The sequence below is a fragment of the Geotrypetes seraphini genome, chromosome 10, assembly GCF_902459505.1.
Source record: "Geotrypetes seraphini chromosome 10, aGeoSer1.1, whole genome shotgun sequence".
NCBI classification, from domain to species: Eukaryota; Metazoa; Chordata; class Amphibia; order Gymnophiona; family Dermophiidae; genus Geotrypetes; species Geotrypetes seraphini.
In genome coordinates this window covers 13,365,620-13,393,241 of record NC_047093.1, presented here as the reverse complement: position 1 = coordinate 13,393,241, position 27,622 = coordinate 13,365,620, and the positions used below count along the sequence as shown (strand labels likewise).

The 27,622-nt window shown below is 44.5% G+C and overlaps 1 protein-coding gene across 4 annotated transcripts in view; it reads left to right on the top strand.

The window, feature by feature from the left end:
• The first annotated feature begins 296 nt into the window (after positions 1-296).
• KCNJ16 (potassium inwardly rectifying channel subfamily J member 16) overlaps positions 297-27,622 on the top strand; it is a 45,022-nt gene continuing 17,696 nt past the window's right edge. Inside the window, exons 1-3 of one of the 4 annotated variants that reach the window (XM_033962487.1) lie at positions 297-391; positions 902-987; positions 14,414-14,453. The gene's annotated coding sequence lies outside the window, so the exon portion shown is untranslated. Of the gene's footprint in view, positions 392-412; positions 446-497; positions 586-901; positions 988-14,413; positions 14,454-27,622 lie in introns of those variants that run through there. The other 3 variants (XM_033962486.1, XM_033962485.1, XM_033962488.1) reach the window with 3 other exon arrangements.

Below are 27,622 nucleotides of genomic sequence, written 5' to 3'. Positions count from 1 at the left end.
CTGACCATCACCCCTAAGTCTCGTTCTGCTTCCGTTCTTGTTAGGATCTCGCCATTAAGGGTGTAAGTCTTGCATGGATTATGGCTGCCCAGGTGCATGACTTTGCATTTTTTGGCATTGACGCTGAGTTGCCAGGACCTAGACCAGCGCTCCAGTAGGAGTAGGTCGTGCATCATGTTGTCGGACATTGAATTTATGTCAGTCCCGCTCATTGCACTGGACTGACAACCAGGGAAGCCCAGCTGAAATTCTACATCTGCTCCTTGTGATCTGGGGCAAGTCTTTTAACCCTTCGTTGCCTCAGGAGCATACTTAAATTGCGAGCCTCCCAGGGGCAGGGACATATGCAGCGGATCTGAATGGAACTCGGCAAGAGCAACTTCAGAAACAGGTGTGAGCTAAATCCATGTAAACATCCCATTCCTTTGCCTGACGTGCCTAGCAGGTAATTCCGGTTATAGTCTAGGATCTTCTTGCAAGAACGGAATATCTGGTTGCCCGAAGCTGCTGGCGTTGCTTTAACATCCTCACCCCAAATCTAGCCCCCGTCTTTCACATACATGAACAGTAGAAGCTCTGTGCTAGGTTTGTTTTTTGGGGGGAACCTTTTCAAATGCTTCGAACCCTCATTGCTTTTGCAACTATAACGAAAGCCACTTTTCTGATTTTTATTAATCGGTTGGAATCTTAGTGTTTCAAAGTAAAGTGTTTATGTTATTTTGGGGTTAATTTTGTTCGCAACAAGGCAATAAATTTTATGACTGACTGACGCACTGGTTTAACAAGATGTCATTCACTGTCTAACCAGATCATTGGGGTTAAAATGTAAAAGAAAGCTGAAGTAAATGTTTAACTCGAATTCTTCTATTATAAACTTTTCCTTTTTTGATTATTAACCCAGGAAGTTCTTTACAATTCCATGTTTGAGGATACAGAGCTAACAAAGCGGCATTTAAAGCTACGTCAGGTACAGAAGAGCAAGTTAAGGTAAGAGTTACAGGTTTGGGTTTTATTTTTTTATTATTATTGTTACCTTTTGTATACATTTGATATTTATGTGTTTACTTTAGCTAAGGGTTCTGTGAAATGTCTGACTTTATGCCAGATGTACCTCCGAGAATGTCCGACAGAGAGCAATCAAGCAATCTTTAATTCCAGAGAAGTAATTTTGCACATTTTCAAAACAGGCCATGTCTAAGCCATGTCAGATTCTCTTGCATTTGTTTTGAACTGGTTTGGGGAATGGCCCCTACCTATCTCTTACCACATTTCGAGCTACACATCCCCACTAGGACAACCAGAAATGCCAATCTTTTTGCCTATCCAAGGATCACGGATTGCAAATACAGGTCCTTTCTGGACAGAACTTTCAAGTTTCAAGCTAGTAAACAGCAGACCTGGCTAGGCAATTACATCGACGGAGCCAGGTTGACCTACGGCGCATTTCGGAAAGAAATTAAGACAGCACTGTTCGACAGATTTATCTCCTAATCAGATACCATTTTAAAACTAATAACACCATACTGATAACTTTGAGAAATATGTGTATTTTTACTATTTGTATTCTGTAATTCGCTGATTGTCCAGCTCTCTTCAGTGTAAACCGCCTAGAAGTCGTAAGATTGTGGCGGTGTAGAAAAAATAAAGTTATTATTATTAATATTAATAAGCAGGGACAGTAGATTTCATAAGGAAGGAAATGCAGGGCTATCAGCTTAAAGACAGCTGGTTGGCAGGACTGGCTTAGGTAACAAAACTAATGCAGTGTTCCCCAGGTCATTCGGGGTCAGCGGTTCGCGGTCCTGGTCATTCGCGGCTCCTGATTGGTAAGGCCCGACTTTAGTGCAGGAAGAGGCGTAGAGCATAGAGCGAGTGATTTCCTTCACTCGCTGGCGCTCCGGCTGCTCTCTCCTGCCTCTCCCGCAGCCCTCTCCAGTCTCCCCCATGAAAAACCGTATTCGCGGTTTTTCAAGATTCGCGGGGGTTCCTGGAACAGAACCCCCGCGAATATCGGGGGAGTACTGTATAGCCAATATGGGAAAAGGTACACAAGGGGGTGCTGATAAGTTCTCAGCCCAACCAACTTCTTAAATTCTGTACATTATTTTGCCACTGTAGCTAAAAAGTGTCATCTGATTTCATTGGTGTCAGGTCAAAGGCGCGCCGGGACAAAGGCGCGAGCAGACAACTGAGCGCAGCGCAGAGGTGCGCGCCGAAGAAAAAGACTGTTTTTAGGGGCTACGACGGGGGGTGGGGTGGAGGGGAACCCCCCCACTTTACTTTATACAGATCGCGCCGCGTTGTGGGGGCGTTGTGGGGGGTTTGGGGGGTTGCAACCCTCCACATTTTACTGAAAACTTAACTTTTTCCCTGTTTTTAGGGAAAAAGTTACGTTTTCACTAAAATGTGGGGGGGGTTACAACCCCCCAAACCCCCCACAACGCCGCCGCGATCTGTATTAAGTAAAGTGGGGGGGCTCCCCAACAAAAACCCCCATCGCAGCCCCTAAAAACAGTCTTTTTCTTCAGCGCGTGCCTCCATCTTGCGCTCAGTTGTCGGTGCGCGCCTTTGTCTTCCGCGTTACTGTCTATGAACCGATTTCATTAAAGGGCAAATTCTATAAGAAGTGCCAAAAAGTTAGGCGCCAATCTAGGCCCTGTTCAGCACGATTCAAGTACAATTGGGCGCTGTTTAGTGAATCACGCTGAGCGGCACCTATTTCGGAGGCGCCCATTAAATAGGCCGGCTCCAGGCACAACTAAAAGTTAGGCGCCCATGCGAGCGCTTAGGCACGCTTAAGAATAGTGATTCTGTAAGAAGGCGCCTAACACGTAGCCACGCCCACGCCTGACATGCATAGCGCCTATTTTTGGGAAGGCCGCCTAAATTTGTAGAGGCGCCTTATTCACTCTATGATCATATCCAAACTAGATTATTGTAATTCTTTGTTAATCAATATATCACAAAAAGAAAAAAAGAAGACTTCAGATAATCCAAAATACTGCAATAAAACTCATCCATAAAGCAAAAAAATATGACCACGTTACACCGCTATTGATCAAGTCCCATTGGCTACCTATTAGCCACCGAATTACTTTTAAGATATTATTCTTGGTATTTAAAGTACTAGCTTTCAATGAACCTCAATTCATGTCTAGAATGCTCATTCCTTATTATGCCCCTCGTTCTCTTCGTTCATCATCACAAGACCTATTAACTGTCCCTTCCTTAAAAATTGTGGGTACAAGGAGAAAGGAAATGTTTTCTGTTATAGCTCCACAAACGTGGAATGCATTGCCTCTTTACATCAGAAAAGAAAAAGATCTTATCTCTTTTAAAAAACTTTAAAAAACTTTTTTATTTAACGATGCTTTTAATAATTAAACTACGAGTCCTTTTATTAAGCAAATGTAGACTCCCAGTTGTTTGTTTTGTTTTTTCCCTTCCCCGTGTTCTTTCCTCTTTTATGTTTTTCTGCCTGAGAGAATTGTAACTTTATCCTCCTTTCCGTCTATATCATGTTCGTCACTAAGCCACATGTATAAAGAAATTTATAATGCGTTATAAGTATATTAACTTTTTACTTGTGTCTTAAAATTGTTTCTCCTCTAAAATGTTGTTTTTAAAATTGTTCATCGCTTAGAATGTTTTGTATAGGCGATTCATCAAATAATAATAAAACTTGAAACTTGTTACAGAATCGCGCTTTCTTGATAGGCGCCTAGGTTTCAATCAGTGCTAATTAAAAAGCTTAATTGGCCTTCTTGTTCAATTTTAGATAGGCGCCTATCTAGGTGGGCGCCTCCGAAATAGGTGCCTAACTTTAGGTGCTGGTTACAGAATTTGGGCCTAAGAGCCAGTTTGCAGAAACAAAATTCTCTGTTTTGACATTGTTTCAGATCATTGATTGAACCGTGTCCACGTCATTCTCTTCTTGGTTGGCCTGAGAACTTTTCAGCACTCCTTTGTATGTCATAAAAAATGCCAAAAAATGCAAAGTTATGCACCTGGGCAGCCAGAATCCATGCAAGTCTTATACCCTTAATGGCGAGATCCTAGCAAAAACGGTAGCAGAACGAGACTTGGGGGTAATCGTCAGTGAGGACATGAAGTCTGCCAATCAAGTGGAGCAGGCTTCGTCCAAGGCAAGACAAATCATGGGCTGCATACGAAGGGGTTTCGTCAGTCGTAAGGCGGAAGTCATTATGCCATTGTATAGATCCATGGTGAGGCCCCACCTGGAATACTGTGTGCAATTCTGGAGGCCGCATGATCGCAAGGATGTGCTGAGACTGGAGTCGGTGCAAAGAATGGCCACCCGGATGGTCTCGGGACTCAAGGATCTACCATACGAAAAACGGCTTGACAAATTACAGCTATACTCGCTCGAGGAGCGCAGAGAGAGGGGGGACATGATCGAGACGTTCAAGTATCTTACGGGCCGCATCGAGGCGGAGGAGGATATCTTCTTTTTCAAGGGTCCCACGACAACAAGAGGGCATCCGTTGAAAATCAGGGGCGGGAAACTACGAGGTGACACCAGGAAATTCTTTTTCACTGAAAGAGTGGTTGATCGCTGGAATAGTCTTCCACTACAGGTGATTGAGGCCAGCAGCGTGCCTGATTTTAAGGCAAAATGGGATCGGCACATGGGATCTATTCACAGGGCAAAGGTAGGGGAGGGACATTAAGGTGGGCAGACTAGATGGGCCGTGGGCCCTTATCTGCCGTCTATTTCTATGTTTCTATGTTTTATAGGACAATCAAGTCATTGTGACATCACTGATGAGATTGGCTCTTATTGGTGGAATGAAGCATTATGACATCACAATCTCAGCTCTGGTTACCAGAGACTGAAACTCTTGAAACTAGGAGTGGGTGCTGAAAAGTTCTCTCTGGTAACCAGAGCTGAGATTGTGATTAGAGAATGACACGGGGGGGAAAAAAATCTCTCCCCGTCACTGTACCACCGTCCCCTTCACCGACCCGTCCCCTCAGCATCCACCCTTCCCTCTCACCACCTCACTGCCCTTCGGCACCCCTCGAGCGGTCCGCGCATCTCCCTCCCTCCCCCTTACCTTTGCGGCACGTTTTAAGGTTTGAGTAGCTTGTCAAAAGCCGCCGGAGTGTTCGTGCACTTGCATGCGCGTGTGGGCGGAAGCTTCTCCTCTGACGCAAACAGAAGTTGCGTCAGAGGAGAAGCTTCTGCCCACACACGCACGCTCCGGCGGCTTTCAACAAGTCTCAAACCTTAAAACGCGCCGTGAAGGTAAGGGAGGGGGAGGGAGGGAGATAGATAGATTCGGGTAGGTGGAAGGAGGTAGAGGGCCACGCACAATTGGTGACCGCGTGCGTTCCCTCCCTTAATTGCAGGGACAAGGCCATTCACCGCTCCACGGGGTGGTGCATGGCCTTGTCCCCGAACCTGCGGTGAGCACCTTTCCCCCCTCCACTGTTTTGGCGGGTTACCCGCGACTACTCGCAGCTAGCCGCGGGTAACATCCACCGAGTCATTCTCTAATTGTGATATCATAATGCCTCATCCACCAATAAGAGCCAACCTCATCAGTGATGTCACAATGACTTGATTGTTCTCTACTTGTCTCGCTTTTATTACATAAAGAGTGACATTATCATCGTGGGCTGCCATTAAGATGTGCTTTTATACTGTTTTAATGCCCCATGTTGATCCGGATGGGCGCACCATCTGCGGCCCTCGGCGGACAGGGGTGCAGACCACCATCGGACCAGATCGGAACCCATGGCTGGCTGCAGCGAGGACCCCGGGGGGGGTTTGCGGCCCGGCGCTGCACGGCCGCCGCTGGCAGTGGACCGCGGCCGCAGCGCTGCCGTGTGGCGGCCATATGTGCCCCCACCTGGATATAAAATCTTAACTTACATTTGTTTTTAGTAGCGAATTGAAGCTGGAGGGTGGCGGTGGGTTCTCCGAAGGCAGATATGCCGCTGAATTAAAGCAGGAGGGTGGCGGTGGAGCTCTCAGGAAGCAGATAATGCTGCTTCCTTCTCCAGCTCTTGCCTTCCTGAAAAGGGCGACCTCCCACCCACTCCCCGCTTATCTACCCCCCTCCCTCCCCTACCTTCTATGGCAATGGCTTTCGGCCGATTTGCCTTCCTCCTCCCTATGGGATCGGAGCTGATTCTAATTTAGAATTTATAAAACCCTAAGAATAGAAGCCCTAGTTTCGAACGGTACCAAACAAACAGCTTTTATTTTGGCAATATGGATGCATTTAATATTACATTAATTACTATTAAACACTTCAATAACAAGCTTTCGTGGTCAAGTTTTCTCTTAAGCTTTTCTTCACTTTTATCTTTGCTCTTTCATTAGCCCTCCTCTTTGCAAAAAACCTTATCTGAATTTTTCTAATGATAGGTTTCAAAATTCTTTGACCATGACCAAGAGCATTGAAAAGGGCATATAGGCATTTTTTTTGCATGCTTGACTTTTCCTAATCCGTTCTAAGCTTGATGTTTGAAGTCAGCCAACCTTTGAATTGATTGAGAAGCAAACCCTGAACCTCTCCATTTCTTAGTTAATGCTTGATCCTTAGACAGTCACAAAAAACTATAAGCTTATGCATTAGGGCCTAGACAATATATCCATTTTTATCAATCACACAATCAAATTAGTTCAAAGAAACCCAGAAAAACAATATGGCAATCACTAGAGGCTTATATAGCTACTGGTGAATACGAGGCCCCCCCCCCCCCCCCCCCCGCAAAGATCTCAGCTCAGACAACAAAGTTGGGGCAGTCTCCATCGAGGGCTATGCACTCAGTCCAGCAATTTTCCACTTTTTCGTTCCATATTATTCTGACGGAACGAAAAAAAAGTGGAAAAAATTGCTGGACCAAGGTTATAGCCTTCGAGGGAGACTGCCCCAACTTTGTTGGCTGGGCTGAGAACCTTTCAGCGGCCCCCTCGTATTTCAAATGAAAAACTTCAGGAACAGTAAGGCCCCCTTTTTTTTTTTTTTTTTATTAATTCAAAAGATTTTATTAATTTTCAACAAGAAATAGGGTGAACAATTGATAACATAGATATGACACAGCCTATTGTACAAGTGGTGACAAAATATGTTATATAATAAACATTCCAGTAGCAAAAGGTACAACGACTAAATTTGAAAGTGTCATAGTGGAAAAACATAATGGTGTCCATACCTATCTTAAAATCTGGAGTCCAGTTAACTCATACTGACAAATCAGGGGTCCCCAAAGTCCCTCTTTGAGGGCCGAATCCAGTCGGGTTTTCAGGATTTCCCCAATGAATATGCATTGAAAGCAGTGCATGCACATAGATCTCATGCATATTCATTGGGGAAATCCTGAAAACCCGACTGGATTCGACCCTCAAGGAGGGACTTTAGGGACCCCTGATGTACAGGCTACGTCTCTTACATGTTCTATATCAGGGGTCCCTAAAGTCCCTCCTTGAGGGCCGAATCCAGTTAGGTTTTCAGGATATCCCCAATGAATATGCATTGAAAGTAGTGCATACACATAGATCTTATGCATATTCATTGGGGAAATCCTGAAAACCAGACTGGATTCAGCCCTCGAGGAGAGACTTTGGGGACCCCTGATGTATAGGTTAAGTCTCTTACATGTTCTATATCAGGGATCTCAAAGTCCCTCCTCGAGGGCCGCAATCCAGTCGGGTTTTCAGGATTTCCCCAATGAATATGCATTGAAAGCAGTGCATACACATAGACCTCATGCATATTCATTGGGGAAATCCTGAAAACCCGACTGGATTGCGGCCCTCAAGGAGGGACTTTAGGGACCCCTGATGTACAGGTTACGTCTCTTACATGTTCTATATCAGGGGTCCCTAAAGTCCCTCCTTGAGGGCCGAATCCAGTCGGGTTTTCAGGATTTCCCCAATGAATATGCATTGAAAGCAGTGCATGCAAATAGATCTCATGCATATTCATTGGGGAAATCCTGAAAACCTGACTGGATTGCGGCCCTCAAGGAGGGACTTTGGGGACCCCTGTGACAAATGAGCCACTGATGTTCAGAACATGATCTAGGTTACTTTGAAACTTAGGGCTCCTTTTACTAAGCTAGCTGACGTTAGCGTCCAGCGCGTGCTATAACCGCTATCGCAGCTTAGTAAAAGGAGCTCTTATTGTCAGAAAAAGCTTCTCCGCCTTATGGAAACTAAGAACCATCAGAAAGTACTTCGACGCAACCTCATTCCGCCTACTGGTGCAATCCTCCATTCTGAGCTTACTCAACTACTGCAACATTATCTACCGGGGGTCCTTCAAAAAAAACATTCAAAGACTCCGTATCATCCAAAATTCGGCAATTCGACTGATCTTTGGGCTATAAAAATGGGAACACATAACTTCCTACTACCAAAAGCTCCACTGGCTACCCTTGGAAGCAAGAGTGCAGTTCAAGTTTGCCTGTCTCTGTTTCAAATCCATTCTTGGTTTGGCCCCCTTATACTTGGTTCCCCATTTTACCTTAGGTTGTCCATCCAGACCCACTCGCAAAGCTCTCTCTTCAGCCATCCGACTCTAAAGGCCTGCCGTTACAAAAGACACCTGAACAGAACACTTGCCTTCCAAGCAGGTCATCTAAATCAGTGGTTCCCAACCCTGTCCTGGAGGAACACCAGGCCAATTGGGTTTTCAGGCTAGCCCTAATGAATATGCATGAAGCAAATTTGCATGCCTATCACTTCCATCATATGCAAATCTCTCTCATGCATATTCATTAGGGCTAGCCTGAAAACCCGATTGGCCTGGTGTTCCTCCAGGACAGGGTTGGGAATCACTGATCTAAATGATTGGCTGAGCACTATTATCTCGCGCACCTCATCCTACCTAAACTTCAGAAAATTATTAAAAACTAACCTATTTAACCGATTTGTAACCTAAGACCTCTTACCCAACCCTTGTCCCCCAAGATCTCTTTTGTCATACCTCTGCTTCCTGCTCACCGTACATTTGACCCCTTATATCAGGGGTAGGGAACTCCGGTCCTCGAGAGCCGTATTCCAGTCGGGTTTTCAGGATTTCCCCAATGAATATGCATTGAAAGCAGTGCATGCAAATAGACCTCACTCATATTCATTGGGGAAATCCTGAAAACCCAACTGGAATACGGCTCTCGAGGACCGGAGTGCCCTACTCCTGCCTTATATTGTACCTGTTCCCTGCTTACATATATTAATTGTATCTGTATTCGCTGATTGTACCCATTTGCTGATTGTCCAGCCCTTCTTTGTTGTAAACCGCCTCGAACTACTACGGCTTTGGCGGTATATAAGAAATAAAATTATTATTATTATATTTCTTCTTTATGTGAGTCTAGTGCAGGAGTGGGCCACTCCGGTCCGCAAGGGCCGGAATCCAGTCAGGTTTTCAGGATTTCCCCAATGAATATGCATTGAAAGCAGTGCATGCAAATACATAAGAATTGCCATCTCCGGATCAGACCCTGGGTCCATTAAGTCCGGTGATCCGCACACGCGGAGGCCCCGCCAGGTGTACCCTGGCATAGTTTAAGTCCCCATATCACTGTATGCTTCTCAAGGGAGATGTGCATCTAATTTACCCTTCCCTGTATCACTCTATGCCACTCTTAAGGAGATGTGCATCTAGTTTACCCTTAAATCCTAGAACAATGGATTCTCCAATTCCTTCCTCTGGGAGAGCATTCCAGGTGTCCACCACTTGCTGCGTGAAACAGAAATTCCTGATATTCATCCTAGACCTGTCCCCACTCAGCTTCAGTCTATGTCCTCTTATCCGTGCCACACTGGACCTTGTAAATAACTGTTTTCCCTGCTCCATTTTGTCGAATCCTTTCAGTATTTTGAAAGTCTCGATCAGATCCCCTTGCAGTCTCCTCTTCTCACATAAGCTAGAAACTGAAGACACAGTGATTCAGTTATATGCTCAGAAATTAAGATAAGCCCCTAAGAACTGCCAAACGGATCAGTCCAAATGTCCTGCGGTGACCAATCCAGTTTACAGGTATGTGGCAAGATTCAAATTCACGCGGCAGCATTATCTTATGACACAGTTTTATTTGGCGTAGAAATGAGAGCGAAGAAACAAATATCATCTAATAATAACAAATTATTGTTAATTTTAACTGGGATTGCCATTCAACAGATTACTTACAATTGGAAAAATTGGAATGGTCTTAATTATTGTTTTTGGTGGAATTCTGTTTGTGATATATATAAAATGGAAAGAGCGTTAGCTGTCCAGAAAGGGAATTATAACAGATTTAAGGATGTGTGGAAGCCATTGATGGATTATTGTAAAGATAAAAAAATTATTCTTCCCTGAATTAAAAAGTTAAAAAAAATTAAGGGGGGGAGGGGGTGGGTATTTTTTGATTATAATAGAAGAATATATTTTTCATATTTATATAAGGATAGGGGATATTATTATATTGTATAAGGATTATTTATAAGATGTCAAGTGTATTTGAAAGTGAAATTATTGTACTTGATTTAAGATATGAAATGAATAAAGTATTTAAAAAAACAAATTCATGCGACTCACGACATGGAAATCAACGATGCTTGATATTCAAAGCAATTTAGGGCTCCTTTTACAAAGGTGCACTAATACCCCACATGCTAGCCGCTACCGCCTCCTTTCAAGCAGGCAGTAATTTTTCGGCTAGTGCGCACTAAAAACGTTAGCGCACCTTTGTAAAAGAAGCCCTAAATTGCTTCTTCCCGCTTTAACCTCCAATATTTTGTGGCCCCTCACAGTGTGGTTAGAGCCAGGGCGATCCAAGGGCAGTACTTGGGCAGATCCTGGGAGGAGCCAGTTTTTATCTGGTTAGCAGCAATATTCAAACCACTAACCGGTTAAGTAAGCAGCTAGTTGGGTCCACAAAATGGCCATGCTAATTTTAGGCATAACATAAGAACTGCCATCTCCGGATCAGACCTTATGTCCATCAAGTCGGGTGATCCGCTCTCGCGGAGGCCCAGCCAGGTGTAATCTGGCGAGAGAAAAAACACAAAACTTAGTCACCCATATCCTTCTATGCATCTTTCGCGTAGATGTGCATCTAACTTGCCCTTAAAACCAAGAACGGGGTGGGTTCCGCAGCAACCTCCAATGGGAGAGCGTTTCCCCCCCCCCCCCCACGGCAGCACGAAGACTATGAAGTAAAGTGGGGGGTTCCCCCTCCACACACCCCGTCGGAGCTCCTTAAAAGTAAGTTTTTCGGCGGCGCACTGGGGTCTTGCGCCGAATTGTCTGCGCTCCAATGTCGGCGCGCTGAAGTCGCGTGCGCTTTTGTCCCGTCACCGTGGGAACTAGAAGAAGAGATATGAAGTCAGAAGGGGTGAAATTTACTTGCAGAATTTCCAAGCTCGTCCTGTGCTTCTGAAGCACAAAACACTCTCGTAGCAGCATTCCTGAATTCTGATTTCTCCAAACTTGAAAATGTTGTTTAAGAGGAAAGAACAACTGAGGCCTCCACCAGGGTGAGTGGTGAACAGAACATCATTTTTTCCCCTCTGCTGTCATTTGTGGTTCTGAAAGGATAGCGCCCAGTCAGAGCCCTTTCTTCCTTTACCGATGACCCAAAACAATACCGAAACAGCCCGCTTTGGCCTTCTTGTATCTTGCAGCCACCTGCATAGGCTCATCTTCAGCTTAATTAACATCTGGGCAGAGGAACTCCAGCACTGAGACATGATATTGCAATGATAGACTGTCTGTCTTTAGGTGACAGAACAAATCTCTCATACAAACAAGAATCTTTTGTGTTTAGATCTCACAAAAAATTAGGGGTTCCTTTTACAGTGCATTAGTTGTTGGGGTTAAAAAAAAAAAAAAAAAAATCACCAGCCACAACGGTATCAGCTCCGACACTTATAGAATTCCTATGACCACTGCAGCTAATACTGCCATAGCCGGCGATCAAAAAAGCCTAACGAGGCTTCGTAAAAGGGAGGAACAAGAGTTATATACACAGTTGTCTAGTGTAAGATTTGTTCTTAACTACAAAGCTGTACTCATTCTGTTTTATACAAAGGGTAACTCGTCAACTAGACGACTGCATAGAAGCATGACGGCAGATAAAGGCCAAATGACCCATCCAGTCTGTCCATCCGCAGTAAACATTATCTTTTCCACTCTCTAACAGATTCCACGTATCTATGCTATGCCTTCATCGATTCAGACACAGTCTCTGTCTCCACCACGTCTCTTCCAGGAGACTGTTCCACGCATCTACCACCCTTTCTGTAAAAAAAGGCTGGCTAATCTACTGAAGAGGGCTTTAAACTAGAAGCAATGGGGCAGGATCACCCCAACTTCTCAGACATAGAGGGGCATTTTTGTAAAAAAAAAAAAATGTCTAAGTCCAACTTGGACGTTTCCAGTTCAACGTCCAAAGTTGGAGGTACAGAAATGGCCATTTTCAAATGGCAAACTGCTGGACTTCCAAATAGACTTAGACTTCTTGGCCACCGGGACGTCTAGGCCGCAAGAATGTCTTACTTTATACTCCGTTTTCAATCAGAAAAACAACCAGGTTGAAAACATCCTAATGCTGACCATTTGGACATGGATGGGGCCAGCATAGTAATGGACTGACCACTTCAACAATTTCACCTACCGGAGCTGGCACCTGTTGTGTGTCAATCAGTGACACACGCTTCCAGAATTGTGGCTCCCAAAGGCCCTAGGCACTGGTAATGTAGGCCAGGGTCTTAGCGGCCTACATTTCTGGCACCCAGGTTCCTTCCTGAATCACAGCCAGGGCATAGTGACGCTGAAGTCTGGCACTGCCCCTCAACACACCTACTTCCTAGGCACCGGTCCTGGAGGCTGCATAGTGGTAGCTATTTTTTTTTTTAAACGCGGGTTTAATTGAGTTTTACTGGCGTGATCAATTATCGCACCACTTAAACCTAATTAAACCAATTTAGTTAGGTGGTTTTAGGTCAGCCACCACTGCCTAACCTTTGGTGGCTTTTGTAGAATCTGGCCCTTAATGACCTCAATATGTGTACTTAGAAGAAAGGTAGGAAAAGGGATATGTGGCAAGAGACATTTAAATATCTTGGCTGGGCTCTACTGCCCACTTAAATTGCTCTGAATATCAGATAAGAACATAAGAATAGCTGTACTGGGTCAGACCAATGGTCTATCAAGCCCAGTAGCCTGTTCTCATGGTGGCTAATGCAGGTCCCTAATACCTGGCCAAAACCCAAAGAGTAACAACATTCCATACAGAATCTCAAAAATAGCAAGATTCCGGAATCCCAGAGAGTAGCAACATTCCATACAGAATCTCAAAGAATAGCAAGATTCCGGAATCCCAGAAAGTAACAAGATTCTAGAATCCCAAAGAGCAGCAACAGTCCATACAGAATCTCAAAGAATAGCAAGATTCCGGAATCCCAGAGAGTAACAAGATTCTAGAATCCCAAAGAGCAGCAACAGTCCATACAGAATCTCAAAGAATAGCAAGATTCCGGAATCCCAGAGAGTAACAAGATTCTAGAATCCCAAAGAGCAGCAACAGTCCATACAGAATCTCAAAGAATAGCAAGATTCTGGAATCCCAGAGAGTAACAAGATTCTAGAATCCCAAAGAGCAGCAACAGTCCATACAGAATCTCAAAGAATAGCAAGATTCTGGAATCCCAGAGAGTAACAAGATTCTAGAATCCCAAAGAGCAGCATCAGTCCATACAGAATCTCAAAGAATAGCAAGATTCCGGAATCCCAGAGAGTAACAAGATTCTAGAATCCCAAAGAGCAGCAACAGTCCATACAGAATCTCAAAGAATAGCAAGATTCCGGAATCCCAGAGAGTAACAAGATTCTAGAATCCCAAAGAGCAGCAACAGCCCATACAGAATCTCAAAGAATAGCAAGATTCTGGAATCCCAGAGAGTAACAAGATTCTAGAATCCCAAAGAGTAGCAACATTCCATGCTACTGATCCAGGGCAAGCAGTGGCTTTCCCCATGTCTTTTTCAATAACAAACTATAGACTTTTCCTCCAGGAAGTTGTCCAAACTTTTCTTAAAACCAGCTATGCTAACTGCTCTTTCTACTACTGCTAATCATTTTTATAGCGCTGCTAGATGCACGCAGCACTGTACATTACATTAAAAATGTAAGAGACAGACCCTGCTCTGCAGAGCTTACAATCTAATCAGACTGACAAACAGGAAAATTGGGTTTGGGAATGACAGAGGGAGTGACAAATAGAAATGGCTGATGAGGTTGTCTCTTATTGGTGGAATGAGGCATTATGACATCACAATACCTGCTCTGGCTACAGGTGGGCTGGAATTACGGGTTAAAAGCAGCCTAAAACAAAGTGGGATTTTAGACTGGATTTGTTTCTCTGTTTAACCCTCTGGTCTCCCCACCAGGCCACTGCTGTGCTCTGAGGATTAACAGACTCCCTTCCAGGTAAGTGGAAATCGATTTCCAAGAAGTCTCTCTCCTTGCTATTTCACTCAGTTTAAGTTGGCCCTACCTTGATTGATTTTACCGGTAATCCACCTCATTTTATAATTCTTCAACTTCCCTGTATTGATGCCAAGTCTCATATTTGTTCTTTTATCTGCGTGTCTGTTTTCAGTAAATTGTAATCTCCAAAATATGTGGATTGTCTATTATATCTGTCTATAAAGTCTGTATAGTGCGGTGAACACACATTAAATAATAATTGTAGGGGTTGATAAGAAAGGAATTCTCTTTGGGATTCTTCCAGTTCTCTCTCAACGGTTCCAACAAGAGCACTCGCAGAACAAACCTATTTAATTACCCCTCCCTGAAATCTTACCAATACAAAAAGTTTCGGATCTTTTCCAGATAAGCCCCGCCACTAATGGAAAAAATGGATGCACCGAAAGTTAAGCCCCGCCACCTTTTGCCAGTGCACGCAACCTTAACCAGTGAAGTTCTCAGCACAACGGCCCCACAACGCGGCGCGATGTGTATAAAGTAAAGTGGGGGGGGGGGGGTTCCCCCCATGCCCCCCCGTCAGAGCACCCAAAAAAGATTATAAAAAAAGAGGATATGAAACTTAACATTATAAAAAAATAGGATAAACTGTCGACCATTTTTTTAAGGGCTCCGATGGGGGAGGGGTGGGGGGGGAACCCCCCCACTTTACTTTCTATACATCGCGCCTATTTTTTATAATTTTTTTTGGGTGGTGGGGGTTAACTTTTTGGCGGGGCTTATCTGGAAAAGATCCAAAGTTTCTAGGTAGAATGTTACCATTCCAGGCCGCCAGGCTGAACACATGGCTTGGAAAACCCATACTTGAGGCCACTCCATACGCTGACTTTAGAAAATCCCTGAAAACTCGACTGTTGAACAAATTCTAAATTCCCAACCCACCTCATCCTCTCTACGCCCTCTTCTCTACCTCGCCACCACCCCAATTCAAGATTTGAGACTAACTTATACTCTCTTTCCACCTTGTGTCCCATGTACTGACAAAATGGATCTTTATTGTAAACCGCTTTCAACTTCTCGGTATAGCGGTATATAAGAAATAAATAAAAATAAATAATAAATGTATGGTTATGCCAGTTTCAGGATTTGAGAGAGAGGCAATAAGAACATAAGAAGTTGCCTCCGCTGGGTCAGACCAGGGGTCCATCGCACCCAGCAGTCCGCTCCCGTGGTGGCCCATCAGGTCCGTGACCTGTAAGTGATCCTTTGTTTAAAACCCTTTAATCCCCATTTTTCTTCTATCTATACCCTTTCATGGTCCTATCTCTACCTCTGTCTATATCCCTCAATCCCCGTATCCTTCAGGAACTTGTCCAGTCCCTCTTTGAATCCCCTTAATGTACTCTGTGCTATCACATCCTCCGGAAGCGCATTCCAGGTGTCTACCACCCTCTGAGTGAAGAAAAATTTCCTAGCATTGGTTCTAAACCTGTCCCGTTTCAGTTTCTCCGAGTGCCCCCTTGTTCTTGTGGTTCCCAATAAGCTGAAGAATCTGTCCCTCTCCACCTTCTCTATGCCCTTCATGATCTTGTAAGTCTCTATCATATCCCCTCTAAGTCTCCTCTTCTCCAGGGAAAAGAGTCCCAATTTCTCCAATCTTTCTCTATCTATCTCTCTCTCTTTCTGTCTCTCCCTTTCTCTCTCTCTTTCTTTCTTTCTTTCTCTCTCTCTCTCTCTCTTTCTTTCTCTCTCTCTCTCTCTCTCTCTCTTTCTGTCTACTCTCCACTCTCTCTATGCCCTTCATGATCTTGTAAGTCTCTATCATGTCTCCTCTGAGTCTTCGCTTCTCCAGGGTGAAGAGCCCCAGCCTTTCTGGAGAAGCGAAGACTCAGAGGAGACAAGATAGAGACTTACAAGATCACGAAGGGCATAGAGAAGGTGGAAAGGGACAGATTCTTCAGCCTATTGGGAACTAAAAGAACAAGGGGGCACTCAGAGAAACTGAAAGGGGATTATCTAATGCTCATAGCACAAGACCTTTGTCACTTGATATCTCTATGTTTGGGCAAACTGGGGGACATTTCACTCATAGACACAGCATCTTGGTTGCTCAGTTAGACCCAGAATGAGGGAGAATGCACTTTTGTGTGATTCGTTATTTCCTACCCTCGGATTGAAAGCAGCGATGACCAGCAGTGGCCGGTTCCAGTTTTGCTGTTCTACAGAAAGAGAGAGTGAGAAAGCATTTTACACTCGTATCTGTTAATTAATCTAAAGCCGGAAGCTAACTACAGTTACATATGAACTGGCAAAAATGACTGCTCTCTGATCAGAGTCAGAAGGCAGGCAAAATAATCCTTTGAGTTAGGAAATGCTTGCACCTTCGAGATGTGTCTTCATAGGGATGGTGAATATTTCAGATTAGAGAATGACACGGGGACAAATTTTGCCCCTTCCCTGCGGGAGCTCATTTTCCCATCCCGTCCCAGTGAGTTCTTTTCCTGTCCCTGCCCCAGTCCTGCAAGCTCCGTCCTCATCTGCACAAGCCTCAAACACTTTGAACTCATAAGTAGCAACATTCTAGAGCTCAGATTGTGATGTCATAATGCCTCATTCCACCAATGCCTAAGCTCCGCCCTCATCTGCACAAGCCTCAAACGCTTTCAAATCATAAGTAGCAACATTCTTGAGCTCAGATTGTGATGTCATAATGCCTCATTCCACCAATGCCTAAGCTCCGTCCTCATCTGCACAAGCCTCAAACACTTTAAATCCTAAGTAGCGACATTCTAGAGCTCAGATTGTGATATCATAATGCCTCATTCCACCAATGCCTAAGCTCTGTCCTCATCTGCACAAGCCTCAGACGCTTTCAAATCATAAGTAGCAACATTCTTGAGCTCAGATTGTGATGTCATAATGCCTCATTCCACCAATGCCTAAGCTCTGTCCTTATCTGCACAAGCCTCAAACGCTTTAAAATCCTAGGTAGCAACATTCTAGAGCTCAAATTGTGATGTCATAATGCCTCATTCCACCAATGCCTAAGCTCTGTCCTCATCTGCACAAGCCTCAAACGCTTTTAAATCCTAGGTAGCAACATTCTAGAGCTCAAATTGTGATGTCATAATGACTCATTCCACCAATGCCTAAGCTTCGTCCTCATCTGCACAAGCCTCAAACCCTTTAAAATCATGTGTTCAAGGCTAGTGCGGTTAAGGCAGAGCTTACAGGAATGGGGCAGGGATGTGGAAATTGAGTTCCTCCGGGGATGAGGAAAAATTTGTCCCCGTGTCATTCTCTATTTCAGATCTCAAGGGAAAGTACCGGGAAAAGTTGAAGCTGGAAGAGCCTAGCCAATGTTTATTCAATGCTCAACTGCATATTGCACAATAACCTTTCTCTGCGAACAGCACAGACTGGATTTTAAACTTATTTCAGAGTTTCTAATTATCAGAAGTGAAAAAAAAAAATGACAGCTTGTGTTTATGCTCTAAAAATAGTTTGGGTTTTAAATTTTGTTTTGGTAGAAAGTTCCTTTCAAGGCCATGTCTGCAGACGTGCAATTTACTGGTGCCTGAGTGTAATTAGAGATTGGTCGTCATTATGAGGAAAAGCAACAGGTCTATGTTTGTTAGGCTGGAGCAGAAAGGAATGGTGGTGTGTGTGTGGTGGGGAGAGGTTTAGAAGGTGGGGTAAGCCAGGTAACACTTCTCATACAAAGGGGCTGCTCTAAAAGAGATATGCAGATTACAAATTATTCAAAACACTGCTATAAAACTAATTAAGAAAAAGAAAAGATTTGATCATGTTACACCGCTTTTAAAGGAAGAACATTGGCTACCAGTAAACCGGGATGATATGTTCTGGGGGTCTCGCGGCCCACCTGAACACATGGGCGGAGCTACAAACAGAAAATCAGATTTCACCCATTCATGTCAATGGAAAAAATGTAAAAAGCTGCCAACGCAAAAACGGCTTGCCTGATTTGAACGAAACTTGATATGCAGATCCCTCACTACCTGGGGTGATATGTTCTGGGGGTCTCGCGGCCCCCCTGCACACATGGGCGGAGCTACAAACAGAAAATCGGATTTCACCCATTCATGTCAATGGAAAAAATGTAAAAAGCTGCCATTCTCTTAATTCAAAAACGGCTTGACCAATTTGAACGAAACTTGGTATACAGATCCCTCACTACCTGGGGTGATATGTTCTGGGGGTCTCACGGCCCACAACTCTATGTTGCTTGCTCAAGGGTGGGTTCACCTAACAATTTATATGTTCTTGCTCCTGGAGGTGAAACTAAAAATGTTGTTTATAATCACGTTTTGCGTTAGTTGTATTGTATTCATTTTGTCAAATATTTCACATTATTATTTGAATATTGTACTTTTTATTAAGCTGTAAAACAATAATTTCATTCACCACTATAAAGTATCTTTATTTGAATCCATTTACAGTGTTATTGCTATAATTAAATACCCGTGCAACGCCGGGTCATCAGCTAGTCACTTATAAAATAGCTCTACTTACATATAAAACTCTTATAAATAAAGCTCCCATATTTCTAGAAAGATATTTAATTCCATACTCCCCCATAAAATCTTTAAGCTCTGTAGACAAAGCCCTGTTAGTAGTACCTTCCTTAAAAGTTTTATACTTTAAGAGAGATATGATCTTTTCCGTCACAGCTCCACAAATTTGGAATTCACTTCCACTTAATATAAGAGAAGAAAAATCTCTTAGTAAGTTTAAAAGTTTTCTAAAGAGCTGGCTGTTCAAAGACGCTTTCCAATAGATTGGTCATATTCTATAATAAGTTTAGGTAGATGATCCAATAGAATAAAGCGGGTATTTGTTCTCTGACCTTTTGTGTCTTAACCCTTCCCTAGTTTTATTTTTACTCTTAGTTTTTTTTTTTTTTATTGTATTTATGCTTATTGTTTTTATCCCTTTCCTTCCTTACATACACCATTGTATTGGTAATGAATATTATGTCTGTTAGTTATAATGTTTTGGTTTTTCAAAAATTTTTGAACATGTGTAATTCGCATTGGATTTGGACTATGCGAGCTAATCAAAATACTAAATAAACTTGAAACTATAAAGATGAACAATGAAATGGGACCTCCAATTCTAACGTTCACGGTGTCAAAAGTACACCTTTAGATAATCCACAAGTCTGCTGTAGCAAGAAAGCACAAGAGTCCAAATGGAGAGGAAAAGTTTCTCAACAAGGGACCTCTCTTAACACAGGAAGTGCTTGATGGGCCCACGTTTCGCCAGAGCAGGCTACATCAGAGGCCACAACCTGTTGGAAATCATCTCAGTTGAATAGAAACTCACGGTGCTTCTAAAAGCGGACACGTCACATAGTCGCCCAATCCAAATTGTCCTCAGGGAAAGATTTCTGCTCTCGTTGTGAACTTTGCTAAGCGTACGTGCTTTGTCATCCAGCGGGCACAATTTAGTCCCATTGAAAATGGGGTGGGAACGGGAGAGCGTGTATGAAGTTTCCTTTTGATTTGGCTCGGCACATGGGCTGAAAGTGCCCATAAGGCTGCAAGTGATATAGAGGAGGCAGCGGAGGAGGGAAGGGTTAATTTTTTCTCCCTCTTAGAGATGAAAGTTCCATAATCGCGTGCCAATGCCATTCGCCCGCCTTACTTCTAGCAATTATTTAAAAAAAGAATTACTGACTATATGGGGTCAGCCTTGTTTTCTTCACAAACGTACTGCACTTTTTCAAGTAGCGCCATTGCAGCGAGATTAAATAGGTAAACTTTGAACCAAGGAGATCAGAAAAGTATGTGTGTGTTAGGTGTCATAAACTCGGGTTCAAGCCCTAGCGACTGACGAGTTAAAGATCCAAATAGAAGTCGATCAAGTGCTCGTCCAATGAGGTCCTCCAGTGTCATCCCTATAGTCATTGTCAACACATCCAGCCCTAGTTGCAGGCCGCCATCTTCGCCTAGTTCCTTTTATCTTACATAAGAACATAAGAGTTGCCGCTGATGGGTCAGACCAGTGGTCCATCCTGCCCAGCAGTCCGCTCACGCGGCGGCCCCCAGGTCAAAGATCAGTGCTCTAAATGAGTCCAGCCTCACCTGCGTACGTTCCAGTTTAGCAGGAACTTGTCCAACTTTGTCTTGAATCCCTGGAGGGTGTTTTTCCAAACATGATGCCCTTCTCCAGTGATCTCTCTCTTCTAACAGTATTTAATTACAGATGCAAAAGCTACTACATCACACTGAAAGGTGTACTCAGCGCTGTACATTTTGACACTTATAGATGGTCCCTGCTCAGAAGAGCTTATAATCTAATTTGGACAGACAGACATGACATATAGGGTTGGAGATGCAGAACCCAAGGTGAGAGGAGTTAGGAGTCGAAAGCACTCTCAAAGAGGAGGGCTGATATTTATAGACGGTCCCTGCTCTGAAGAGCTTACAATCTAACTTGGACAGACAGACATAACATATAGGGTTGGGGATGCAGAACCCAAGGTGAGAGGAGTTAGGAGTCGAAAGCACTCTAAAAGAGGTGGGCTGACATTTATAGACAGTCCCTGCTCAGAAGAGCTTACAATCTAACTTGGACAGACAGACGCGACATATAGGGTTGGGGAAGCAGAACCCAAGGTGAGAGGAGTTAGGAGTCGAAAACACTCTCAAAGAGGTGGGCTGACATTTATAGACGGTCCCTGCTCAGAAGAGCTTACAATCTAACTTGGACAGACAGATACAACTTAGGGCTGGGGATGCAAAACCCAAGGTGAGAGGAGTTAGGAGTCGAAAACACTCTCAAAGAGGTGGGCTGACATTTATAGACGGTCCCTGCTCAGAAGAGCTTACAATCTAACTTGGACAGACAGATACAACTTAGGGCTGGGGATGCAAAACCCAAGGTGAGAGGAGTTAGCTGTCGAAAGTACTGTCAAAGAGGTGGGCTTTTAATTGGGTCTTGGACACTGCCTGAGACGGAGCCCGATGAAGGGTTTCAGGCAGCTTGTTCCAAACATAAGGTGTAGCAAGGCAGAAGGAACGGAGTCTGGAGCTGGCAGTTGAAGAGAAGGGCACAGATAGGAGGGACTTACCAGCTGAGTGGAGCTCACGGGTGGCGGGGGGGGGGGGGTGCGGAGAATCATAGGGGGAGATAAGTGAAGAGAGATAATGAGGGGCATTTGTAGGTCTGTAAGAGGAGTTTGAATTGTATTCAGAAATGGATGGAAAGCCAATAAAGTGACTTTAGGAGAGGGGTAACGTGAGTAAAGCGACTCTCCCAGAATATGAGTCGTGCAGCCGAATTCTGGACGGATTGGAGGGGAGCGAGATGGCTAAGCTGAAGGCCTGAGAGTAGCGAGTTGCAGTAGTCTGCGCGCGGGATGATGAGGGTATGGAGAAGCGTTTTGGTCGTGTGCTCAGAGAAGAAGAGTCGGATTTTGGTAATATTATAGAGGAAGAAAGCTGGACATGACGGACACAAGACAGAAACTCTGGTGCTGGAGAAGGAGCCTATGTGTGCCGTAGACTGGCCAGAGAACTAACAAATCGATTTCGGAAGAGATCGGACCAGATATGTCACTCAAAGCCCACATGATGAAGTTACGACCATCTGAACAGTATGTGCAAATCGGTGTCATCCATAGTCATTGAAAACTCATCTGGCTTTGGGTCCCCAAACAGATTTGAGCAGACCTGCTATAATGAGACAATGATTATAACGCTATAATGAGCGACCCCCACGACCACCACCGCCACCGCGAGGGGGAGGCCATGGTTGGTCCGGACGGCACGGTCGTCGTGGCACCGCAAACGGTCAGAGAGGCGCGGGCGGTGCCTGTCCTGAAAGGAGACAGATTCAGCGAATTTGGCACGCAGGAGGAGAGTGTGAATGTCTCAGACGAGTTGATGACCGGAGACACTGGATTTGGGGCTTCCGGTTTGCTGACAAGGATCGGATGACATCTGGAGAAGTTTGGCAGCCAAAGTAGTGAAGTCATTTCAAGCTGGACTTCAGTCTTGACTGTTTTGTTTTTATTTTTCACTTTCTTTTTAGTTTATGATATTTTTTTTTTTAATCTCATTCATTGTTTTGCCACTTGGTTTTTGTTTCTTATTTACATTTCATTTAAATTTCCCCAGAATTCTATAGTTTCAACGGTTCTTCCTTCTGCTTCTATTTCCTATCTCCCCTCTTTTTTCAACCTTTCAAAGTCCTTTAGACCATTGTAGTCTTATTAGAATGTTTATTTTCTTATTTTTCTCCTCTATCTCTATTTTCTTTCTTTATTACTCTTCTAATTGTCATTTTTCCAGGTACTTTAGTTAGATTGTGAGCCTTCGGGACAGTAAGGGAATTTCTAAGTACCTATATTACTTATAATTTTAATGCACCCTATTGTCTATTTTCTGTAAACCGCTTAGAATCCTAACGGAGTTTAGCGGTATATAAGAAATTACAGTACATTACATAATGGCATTTTTCTGTTTTGTACTAGAGATAAGATGCAAATTGCACAGATCCATTTCACTTACGCTTTAAAGATCTGAATGTTCTCACCAGTAAGTTGTTGTAAGGATAACATCACCTATTGCTTCAGGTTGCCTGGAGACACCTTTATTCTGGTTGGCTTGTTGCTTTGTGATTATGAAAGATGAGATCATTTACCGACTCTTTATGCCCCATTTCTGATAAGGTTTCTCGGACCGAGAGGCAATATAGGAATTAAAAGAAGCTCTTACATCACACTATTGCTTTTGGCCAGAGCCGGCTCGAGGGTATCAGAAGCCCTAAGTCAGGGGTGTCAAAGTCCCTTCTCGAGGGCCGCAATCCAGTCGGGTTTTCAGGATTTCCCCAATGAATATGGTAATTTGGTTCATTGTACCCTGCTTTGTAGCAATGAATAGGTATGAGATCTATTAGCATACAATGAAAGCAGTGCATGCAAATAGATCTCATGAATATTCATTGGGGAAATCCTGAAAACCCGACTGGATTGCGGCCCTCGAGGAGGGACTTTGACACTCCGAGAGCAGGAGCCAGGTCAGGTTTTCAGGATATCCACAATGAATTTGAACGAGATGGATTTGCATGCACTTCCTCCTTGAGATGCAAATCTATCTCATGCATATTTATTGTGGATATCCTGAAAACCTGACCTGGCTCCGGCTCTTGAGGACCGGAATTGCCTACCCCTGCCCTAGGTGAATCCTCCCCCTCTAGGTGGCTCAGATCCCTACCCTCCAATAGTCCAGCATCACTCCCTCCCTCCTGTACCTCCCAGGGCTAGAACTTGTCCTTCCTTTCTCCCCATAGTCCAATATCTCCCCTTCTGTACCCCTCACCAAGGTATCCAGTATCTTATCTCCCCTAGCCCAGTGGTTCCCAATCCTGTCCTGGAGGACCACCTGCCAGTCGGGTTTTTGAGATAGCCCTAATGAATATGCATGAGAGAGATTTGCATACAATGGAGATGAAAGGCATGCAAATCTGCTCCATGCATATTCATTAGGGCTATCTGGAAAACCTGAGTGGCTGGTAGTCCTCCAGGATAGGGTTGGGAACCACTGCCTTAGCCCAAGTCAAGGTGTCTAGCATCTCATCTCCCTTCCCAACCTGTCCCACCATTTTCTCCTCTTTCTCTTCCTCTTCTTGCTACCAGCACCACCCTGCCTCTGTCTTCTGTCCTACACTTCTGCTGCCAAATTAAAATCATCATGGCTCGGGGTTTCTAGCACACCCCTACACTCTGTGCTTGATATGTTCCACCCCCTTTGGTGCAAGTTTCCTTGCGAAAGGAGCAGGATAGTGCAAGCCTTTGCTGGATGACCCCATACCATGCAGAGAGAAGCTTTAAAATGAGTTTCTGCCATGTGAACATTGTACTGCCACCCTCCACCTTAGGCAGACACATAGTCCCACTAGTGTGTCTTATACTAGTGCCTCACTGAAGCGAAAAGTGTCAAGAAAAGCTGGAATAACTTGTAAGTTTCATGGCTCCACATCATTCTCTTCTTGGATGGGCTGAGAACTCTGCAGGGGCCCCTCGTAAACCACTTGATAGCTCAAGGTTTTATGACAGGCAACTTGGAGTTTAGATCTTTCTAGCATTTAATTAGTGGAACGGAGGAAATCTGAAAAAAGGTTCCCCTATAATTTGATATTTTTGATTTTGACTTAAAAAAAAAATCCAAAGTGTTATGTCCTTGAAATCCATGTCAAGCTTCTTAATAAAACACAGTCTGGCTGATATTCAACACGAGTTAACCGGCTGGGAATGGTCACCAAATGGTTAACTCACCTGTAGGTGGCTATCTGGTCATTTTCAGAAATACTTATGCTATTGGTGGCTCTGAAAATGACTGGTTAGTGCCGAAATGGAAGCCAGCTACGATAGGGGAGGAAGATTTCATGGGGATACCAGGAAGTACTTCTTTACCGAGAGGGTGATTGATAGATGGAATGGTTTTCCACGTCAGGCGGTCGAGGCCAGTAGTATGCTAGACTTCAAGAGACGATAGGACAAGCAGATGGGGTCGCTACAGAGGTATAACAGGGGTGAGTTTCTCGAGGGAGGGATCTTGATTGGGCAGACTTGTTGGGCCGCCGGCCCTTTTCTGCCGTCATATTCTATGTTTTCTATGTTTCTATGTTTACAGGGGTGCAGTCTACTTAGCTGCTAATATTCAGAGCTAACTGAATTTAGCGCTTAAATAGGAACACATACCCTTTACATGCAAGCCCATGGCCGGTTAAGTCTGACTATTGACATAACTGGGCATAGTCTAGCCAGCTTTTACAAAACTGGAAATTCAATGCCAAAGTCTGCACAGGGCCCTGCATTAAATTTCCGGATTTAATACTAGGGATGGGCAAAAAGACTGCTGGCACATTGCTGGCCGAGTATCATCCAAAATGGATTTACTCAAAAAGAAACACCATATTTCATAGTAGGAGCCATCAGCTAAAGGAATGGATTCACATTGCTCTTAACTTTGACGCACCGTTCCCTCCTTTTCTGCAAATATTTACCGTCTCTTCTTCTGTAAACCGCTCTGAACTGTTTGTGGTATTGCGGTATCTAATATAATAAAAGCCTAAGCGTGCATGCGCACTCTTACCAGCATGTTCTGTTTTCCGTGCGCTGTAGGTCCCCGCAGGTAGGAGTGCGCATGCGCGCTTACCACACGCATCTCTCTCTCTCTCTCTCTCCCGAGGCGGATGTCGGCCATGGCGGCTGTCGGCATCTGCATGCTGCGGCAGCTGTCGGCACATGCAGGCCGCGGTGGCTTGAGGCATCTGTCGGCAGAGGGCAGACACGTGATAAGGGGTGCTGCTGGACAGGGAAAGAGACGGGGGGAGAAAAAGGAAGGGAGGCCTACTGCTGGACCGGGGAGCAGGTAAGGGGTGCTGCTGGACAGGGGAAGAGACGGTGGGGGGGGGAAGAAAAAGGAAGGGAGGCCTACTGCTGGACAGGGGGACAGGAAAGAGGTGCTGCTGGATAGGGGGGGGGGGAGATAAAAAAAAAAGGGGAGAAGGGCTGCTGCTGGATAAGGTGAGCAGTGAAGGGGTGGTGGTGGACACAGGGAAGGTAAAAGGAAGGGAGAATGGGTGGACAGCCGAGGAAAAAGAAAGACAGAAAGAAAGACAGAAATATAGAAAGCGGCTAAGGAGAGTGAGAGAGAAAGAAATAAAGACAGACACACACACATATATTCTAGCACCCGTTAATGTAACGGGCTATAAGACTAGTATAAAAATAAAGTTATTATTATATTTTCTGGTCCTGCAGATATCCACTTATAAGGAGCTGCTGTAAAAGTTCTCAGCTCAGCCCAAAAAGGGAATGATGTGGCGCCATGAAACTTACAAGTTATTCCACATATTCACACCTAGGTTCAACACACTTGGCACATCGTGTCGGAAGTTTTTTGTAACCCTTCCAAAAAAATACTCCGACGTATGGTCACCGAAATACTGCTCTGCTGCTGCAATCACCCCAAAATTGTTGCCCTTTCAAACTCTTTTTAAGGTTTGGAAACAGAAAATAGTCAGCTGGAGCAAGATCTGGTGAGTAGGGTGGGATGGTCTATGCACTGAAACCCCAACAACGTCAAAACAACCGTCGTTTTGCCAGCCTTGTCAGCCTTGTGAGCAGTTGCATTGGCTTGCAAAAAGGGAACTCCTTTGCATCAATAAACTCAGTTACCCTATTCAATCTACCATGAAGATACTGGGCGTAACTCTCGATCAAGGCCTAACCATGAAAGACCGGGTAGACTCCTTAATCAGAAAGGGTTTCTTCACTCTCTGGAAACTTAGATCCATCAAATCATATTTTGATACGCCATCGTTCAGAATCCTGGTACAATCGCTAGTACTAAGCCAACTTGATTACTGCAACATCGCCTATTTAGCAATTTCGCAAAAGAATATGCGACGCTTACAATTGACGCAAAATGCAGCGGTCAGACTAATCTTCAGTCTAAGGAAATTCGATCACGTAACACCCTACTACCGGCAGCTACTTTGGCTATCGATGGAAGCACGCGTAAAGTTTAATTTCTCTTGTCTTTGCTTTAAAGTACTATACGGTCTAGCCCCTAAATACATAACTGACCTTTTCGCATTCTCAGCCAACAAACACAAGAGAAGCTCACACTTGAACTTCGTTTCCCCTCCAGTTGGAGGATGTAAACTGAAAAAACACCATGAACACCTTCTCTCACATCAGGCAGCACTATGGGGTAAAGATCTAGAACAATTGCTTTCACCCACTACCGTATTTTCACGTAGATAACACGCACCCGTGTAAAACGCGCACACGGGTATAGCGCGCGGGAAACCGAAATATATGTAAAAAAATTTTTGTATACCGCGCATGCTGCCCCGACTCTCAGAGAAAGGGCGGGACCGCCGGAAGAGGAAGCAGCGCAGGCACAGGGCTCACAGAAGGGCCGGGACCACCAAGAGGAAGCGGCAGGACACCGGTAGGAGCTTCTACATGATGGGGGGGTCGGGAGGCTGTGGGGGTGCGAGCGGTCCTTCAGGGTGGGGGTGTGGGTGCAGGTGGGAGTGCGTGCGAGTGGTCCTTCGGGGTGGGGGTACGGGTGCGTGCGCGTGCGAGCGGTCCTTCGGGGTGGGGGTGCGAGCGGTGCTGCGGGGTG